The sequence below is a fragment of the Vigna unguiculata genome, chromosome 7 (assembly GCF_004118075.2).
Source record: "Vigna unguiculata cultivar IT97K-499-35 chromosome 7, ASM411807v1, whole genome shotgun sequence".
NCBI classification, from domain to species: Eukaryota; Viridiplantae; Streptophyta; class Magnoliopsida; order Fabales; family Fabaceae; genus Vigna; species Vigna unguiculata.
The window spans coordinates 17,632,786-17,640,318 of NC_040285.1; positions in this window are offsets into that span (position 1 = coordinate 17,632,786).

The following is a 7,533-nucleotide window of genomic DNA, read 5'->3' on the forward strand; positions in this document are numbered from 1 at the left end:
ATGTGTGATTATTGATCATGAATGTGGATAGTCATCTTATTGTTGATTGGTGTATGATCATGATGAGCTAGTGTTATACTTGGATGCAAATGTAATGAAAGGTAACTTTGCGTAATTGTACTGGAGGTGCATTTCACCGGGGTTGTTGATATGGGTAATGAGAAGTTAAGCACTTCGTCGGGGGCTCGACAATAATAATGGGAGATTACGTATCTCGTTAAGGCTCTTGATATGAGTAATGAGAAGTTGTATACTTCATTGGGGCTCGCTATGAGAGTAATAAGAAGTGGCATCTTCAGAAATTTGTGTATAAGAATAGGTTGAGTGTTTGGTTATGAGAGAATACCATACCATTGATATTATTTTGTGGTAATATATTAAGGATTGCATGTTTGGTTTTGAGAACATGTGGTGGGTTGTTAACTTGGTTAAGTTTATGCATATGTTGTGATAATATAAGGTGGGTTATTGATATGATGTTTTATGTGGTTAGCTCATATTTGCATGTTTGTGGTTGTGTTTTCTCCCTATGATGATCTTATAGTTCATGTTATACGGGAGTAGATGGTAATATGCTAGCGTAGATGCATAGTTGTGAGGAACTTGTGGGCAAGATTTGGGAGATGCATAGCTACTTTGAAAGTTATTTTCATTTGGAAGGTTTTATAATAAGTTTATTTAATAACTTATGTTGGGATGGTTATGTGCGGATTTTAATGATGTTTTACTTTAGAAAATAAGGTTTTATTCGAAATAAAATTTTTCACATGTAGTTTCGAAGATAAGTTTTTGTGAGGTTTCCTATTTTATAGGAGGGTATCAGAGGTTTGTTCTAGAAGTGCTGGAAAATTTTAAATTAAACATGGCATCTCAAAATGGGTGTTACATTCATCAACTTAAAGATCATTTGCCAGCATCATGTTGACCCCTCATGAAATTACAAAAAGGCATGCAATAACCATGTTTAATCAATAACAAATGCTATCATAAAAGAATCATGTCATCCACTTAGTCATATATATTGGAAAACTATGTGAAAAATCTTAGATAAGTTTTTAATTTTGAGCTACACCAATCCAGGGAAGTATGGCATGTCTTACACAAGGCAAGGAATGGAGCAATGCATCCTTTCAAGAAACAACAATGTTGTAATAAGGTGACCAACCTTTTAGGCATTAGCAAACTCATTTAATTAACTCATTTTCAGTATTTCTAACTTCAATAATAACACATTCTTCATTGACATCCAACAATCATCTCCCTATCCATAAAACTTTTTGATAAAAAAAAAACTCGTAAACCAAACTTAAAAATAACCATTCTTCACCTTTACTAAACATCCAAAATAATTCAATGAAAAACAATGAGGCCAACCTTTAAGAAAATTTGATCATGCTGCAAAAACTACAAAACCTTAGTACTTGGAGCAGTAAAAAAATATTACAGAGAATGATTGAATCCACTATTTTCCCTCAAAAGGGGCGTGAGAAATGCATTTTACCCACCAATCAAGCAGAAATCCAACACTCAACAAAAATAAAAACAAATATAAAAGAAAGAAAAATGAAGACTTACCAGAAGGAATCTAGAGGCAGAACTGGGAGTGGTGTTGTTCTACAAAGAATGAATTTGGTGAGGTCTCAACGTAGGAGAGCACAAATGTTGCAAGGTTTGTGAAAAGGTTCATGGAGGTTCAAGCCATTCTTTAGTGTGTCGAACTTGGGGAAGAAGAAGTTTCGATGAGAGAAAAGGTATTTTAATTGAAAAGGGGCTAAACCCACCTTAACCCTATCCACTCCACAAAGGGCTTTTAGGGTTGGGGGCTTTCAGAAATCCCCCCATTAAGTGGGTGATGAGTGCATATTTTTACCCTCATATAATGTTTAATTTTAGGTATTTAATTAAATTTTTGTGCTTAAAGAATGATTTAATTGACAATTCTGAAAATTGGGCTTATTGAGTTTGTGAAACAAAAATAGCTTAAAAGTTCTTTTTAGTTGAATAAATTATCATTGAATGTTCTAACGATTGTTGATGCAGTTGAAGTTAAATTTGGTTCTTTAAAATTATGAAATTAAATTATTTCAAGTTATCAAAAAAGGCCAAAATCAATAAATTCTGGAAAAAAAATAAATCAGGAGCTAAATACACCCCTAGTTTCTATTTTAAACATTCACTTTTTCAAATGGGTCACTCAAAACCTACTCCTACACCTCTTCATCTTTTAATTTTCACCCCACTTATCCACTCAAAAATCATATCCAACCAGATGTTGTCACGTGTCTTGATTCTACTACTCTAAAAATCAGCCACAATAAGAAGTTGCCACATTGCATCAATCCTAACACACATAGTTGAACCAATGGGATATTGCCACAAGTCACGATCTACCATTTTTGGAGATGGCCAACTAGATGATGACATGTCATCATCATCTTCAACCTCCATCTCTCCAACGTCATACACCAACACACCACCATGGTCATCGACGACAGCCAATGAAGATGAAACCTTATCCATCCACGCGACTCATAAACTCATCCTGTTGCCATCAAACCCTACCACCTTGCCACCACAACCCAACATAGCAACCCTAAATTTAGCGTCAAAACCCAACAATGTCGCCACGACATCAACCTCGCGTCTTCATCGCTATAACCACTAACGATGGAATGAATCCTGAATAAGCAATGCAATAGGTGCACATACCAGCAAAGAGCATAAAACAACCATAGAGCCATCGCGCCACTTCACTTAGTAAACATCATGAGCATCCAACATGGATTGCGACGTTGTCCACCACGAATCCTCCATTGCACCACCACTAGAGCAGCGAGAATGACGCACCACGTGAAAAACATATCTGCAAACCCTACTCCATCCACACACGAACAAGCATAAATGTATCTACACTGCACCTTCACGTGAGCAACACTAAAAGTGCGAGCCTCTCAACGTCGTTCGCAAGCACAACAACCATCATCGCATTCTTCCAACCTCTGTGTTTGAAGTTGAACCTGTTAGATTATGAATCTTAAATAGATTATCAGAAGCATCAAATCATCTATATAAACAATTATTTTCAAACAGTAAGAGCAGTTACTAATATAATAGTAGAATACGAAAGCGTACCTGATCAGTAATTAGGAGTACAATAAAGTGGTACCTGATCTTTCAAATAGAATCAGTGGAAAATTAAAAATTGTTTACATGAGACGATATTGTTCTCTTCTCTGGTAGGAGATTATGCTAGAACGTATCTTACAAATGTGTTATTACGTCATCTCATAAAAACTGACTAATGGGATATCAATTTTATATCCTTACCAGCAGAGACCGTTCATTGAACAATCCAACCCATCACGGATCGTTCATCAGAAACCCAATATATGTTATCCATAAATTAATAACAATTGTGCAATATAATTGATATTTAAAAATAATATATTTTATTAATTAAATGTTAATCCACAATAATAATAAAATAGAGAATAATAATTTTATATAATAAAATTATATAAAATACAATAATAGATGTATCACTGATCATGCCCCAAAGAAAACTAACATAATTTTAGGTTTAATTATGCCTTTGGTCCCCATTTTAGAGTCAAAATCAAAAACTCACTTTTACCAAAACATAAATTGCACAAGCAATTTATTTTATTTTATTGATTTTGGTAAATAAATAAATAAATATTCAACTTTATGGTAGTTTAGTATTTTATGAACAAATTAAATGTTTAATATTTTTGACCTTATAGTTAAAGTGACATATTTTAAGTAGATGATTCAGAAAAAAAAATGTTAAATATTTGTGTTTATGTATATCCATACATTATAATTTCAATTATTTTGGATTTTTTACCATCGCATGATGGTGATCACGTGGTCAGAAAATCACATCACTTTGCTGTATAAATTGTCGAAATATTTCTTTTAAATATAATTATTTCATGCATTATATAATTTTATTATATTTGGTTAAGCACGAGTAATATAATTTTATATGATTGTGATCTCACATATCGTGGGCACAGTTATATAAGATTTTGTGTGAATGAAATAATTTAATTTTAATTATTTCATAAATAAAAATTAAGTTTATATATTATGTTCTCGACTTTTGGGTATGAAATTTTTGTACAAGTTCTCTACTATTTTGGTGACGTGATAGTATACTTTAATTAATTTTTTTTACCCTTATTTGAAAATGTTATTACTTAGGGGGTTGTTCATGCATAATATAAATTTATTATATTTTGTTAAGCATGGGCCATATAATTTTATATGATTGTGAACTCACCTATCGTGAGTACAGTTATATGAAATTTTGTGTTAATTAGTTTTATACTACATTAATGTCAATCATTCTCGTATGTTATTTTATTTCTTAATGGTATAATGTACTTTGAATTTTATCTTTATGTCAATTATTTGTCTTGTACCCTATCAGTATTAGATTTCTTTATGACATGAGTTGTGCATTGTCTTTTATTTCTTAATTATATTTCTTATTTATTATGATTCGGGACCCTTAGGCAGGATCATAGTGGATGAGAATTTTGATATTCTAGGCATGTTTGGCTATGTATTCAGAAACATTAAATTTTATTGCACAATAATTGTGCATATTAGATGTTTCTTTGTCGTTTTGATATCAACTTCTTTGCCCATGCAATTGACTTTAGCCAAAACTTTGAACAAGACAAATTTTGAGGACTGGAAAGAATCTTTGAACTTATATCTGGCAAATACTGACATGGACTCTTCTTTGAGAGAAGAAGAGCCTTTAGCTCATACTCATAAGTCAACTACTGTCTAAAGAGCTTCTTGTAAGAAATTGTAGAACACTCAAAACAAAGTGTGTCCTGGTGATGTTGAAATACACCATGAAGAAGTATATATATTTCAACCTGGTGGCTTTGCTAGAAAAGGCAAAAAGCATTTGGTTTACAGGTTGAATAAGTCTTTTATAGGCTGAGCCAAGCTTATAAACAATGGCATTTTGAAATTTGACCAGATGGTAACTTCTTTTGGTTTCAAGGAAAATACCACAAATCAGTGCATTTACTTAAAGGCTAGTGGGAGTCAATTCATAATCTAACAGAACCACCACACACCATATCTTCTCTCACGACCACAACACCTTCGAGCCACCAACAACCTACAACAAACATGAAACCTTAATGGGGAGAGAGAGAGAGAGAGAGAGAGAGAGAGAGAGCTACCATGTATCAGCTTCTCAAGGGACACTCAATGGGTCCAAGTTAGTCAAAAGTCATGTCAAATTGGTCAAACAAGAAGGGCTAAAGTGGACAAATTGATATATTTATATTTATCTACAAATTTGAACTACAAGATTGCAAAATGGATGATTTGGAAAATTAAAGTAAATATTAGTTGGTGATGATTTATCATATATCCTTAAGTAATTAATTTATTTAATTATATTAGAATTATCAACCAACTATATTTATCAAATAGTTTTAAAACTAGCTATATCTTTTCAAATATTTTTAGATATTCATAACAATTATAAAGATAAATTATATTTGTGGTGATATTTGGGAGATTTTAACAACAGAAAAGTTCAATCCAAGTCCTATATAAAGAGACCAAGGGGAAGTAGTAAAACAAGCTCAAAATTTCAAAGTTTAGAAACCGTTAGGGGAGCCTAATTTCATTTTCTCTCTCCATTCTTCTTCTATTTTTATTTTATTTTGATTTCATGGAGTTCTAAGCTTCAAGGGTTGGTTCCAGTGTAATTTCATTATGGATTCTAAGGTTAGAATGAAATAATTTCTTTGTTCTTTTTATTATTGTTGAGGTTTCAATTTGTTTATGTTTTTTTTCTTAATCAAATGAAAAGTAATTATTTTTACATGCTAACTAGTTAGTGAAGTGTTAAAATCTTTATGTATCCTAATCATATGAGTTTAAGGATTTTAAAATCTAATTGAGACTTTACTTTGATTTTATTTAGAAACTTTCATGTGATTAAATGAGTTTTTACCAATAATTGAGACTTTACTTTGGTTAAAGGTAATTATTGTAACTAAAATTAGTCAAGACTTTACTTTGATTAATTAAGTTTTTTATTTGGTGAGGAGATAAAAGAATAAACATGATTAGGCATAGTAAAATTTGATTGAGACTATACTTTGGTTGAATTTACTATGGATAATCTAAAAGTTCTCACTTTTAATTCAGCCTGTACATTGGTTAAAAGTGAGAACGCCAACAAATTAATTGAGACTTTACATTTATTAATTTGCAAATCTACAATAATAATTAATTTGACAATAATCTTTAGATAACCGATGATGAATCTATTTTGAAAAAGTAGTGGAATCAATCTATTTTCTTTATCATATTGTTTTTTTTATATCTTTTTATCTTTATCTTCTTCTATTACTTTTTCAAATATTAGTTGACTAACCCCTTTTGTATAGTTTTTATAAGAACTAATTTGTCAAGAATCAAATTCCATGTTCATTGGGAGACAACATAGGGTTGACTTTAACCTTTCTATTTTGTTAACTACTTTCTTAACAATGTTGAAGTTGTTACAAATAAGTAGTATTAATTTGATCGCTTCACGACAGCGTTATCAATGGATTATTAAAATAGGGTCTAGCTTTAAAGGGGGTTAGGGCTGACCCATGGGTTCTGGGTTAAAATGATAGGTCTAGTTTTTAGGAGTAAAATGTGTTAGGATAAGGAGGATGGGGTAGGGATAAAAAAGATTTGAGATTTTAATTTAACATTGTGAAGGAAGTGGTGTTGGAGAATGAAAATGGAAAATCACATTTTTCTCTTTCTATCTCTCTTTTTATCACATCATATAACTTGTAAATCCATCATTTTTGTTATTTTTCTAACTGTATATTAGGTTTTAATTCATATTTTTAGTGCACATGAATCATTTTCAGTTTAAGGAAGGAAATAAGAGAGGAAGTACATTCAAAGGTTATAAGTAAATTGTAGTGGTAGAAATACATAAGTGACAAGTATGTAACAGGAACAAGGTAGGGGAAAAGAGGGACACTATATTCTCAAAGGGGAAATGGGTAGTAAATAATGGAAACAAAATACTTTATATTGTTTTCCTTACGAACAACATAGGATGCAAAGGTGTGTGATGAGTGCATATTTTGAAAAAGTAATGGAATCAACCTATTTTTCTTTATTATTGTTTTATCTCTTTTTATCTCTTTTCAATTTTATTTCTTTCTTTCATATATCTTAATCATCTTATATTGTTATTATTTGACTAACTCTTTTGTATAGTTTTTATAAGAAATAATTTATTAGAAAGCAATTATGTGTTTGTTAGAGGAAGACTTTGGGTTACTTTCCCCTTTCTATTTTGTTGACTACTTTTTTAACAATACTGAAGTTGTTATAGATAAGTAATATTAATTTTATCGTGTCAACGACAACGTTATAAAATTATGCGTCGTTGTTGGAGAACACTGTTAGAATTTTTATCATTTAAGTTCTTTTTTTATTGTTTTGATTTATTTTTTT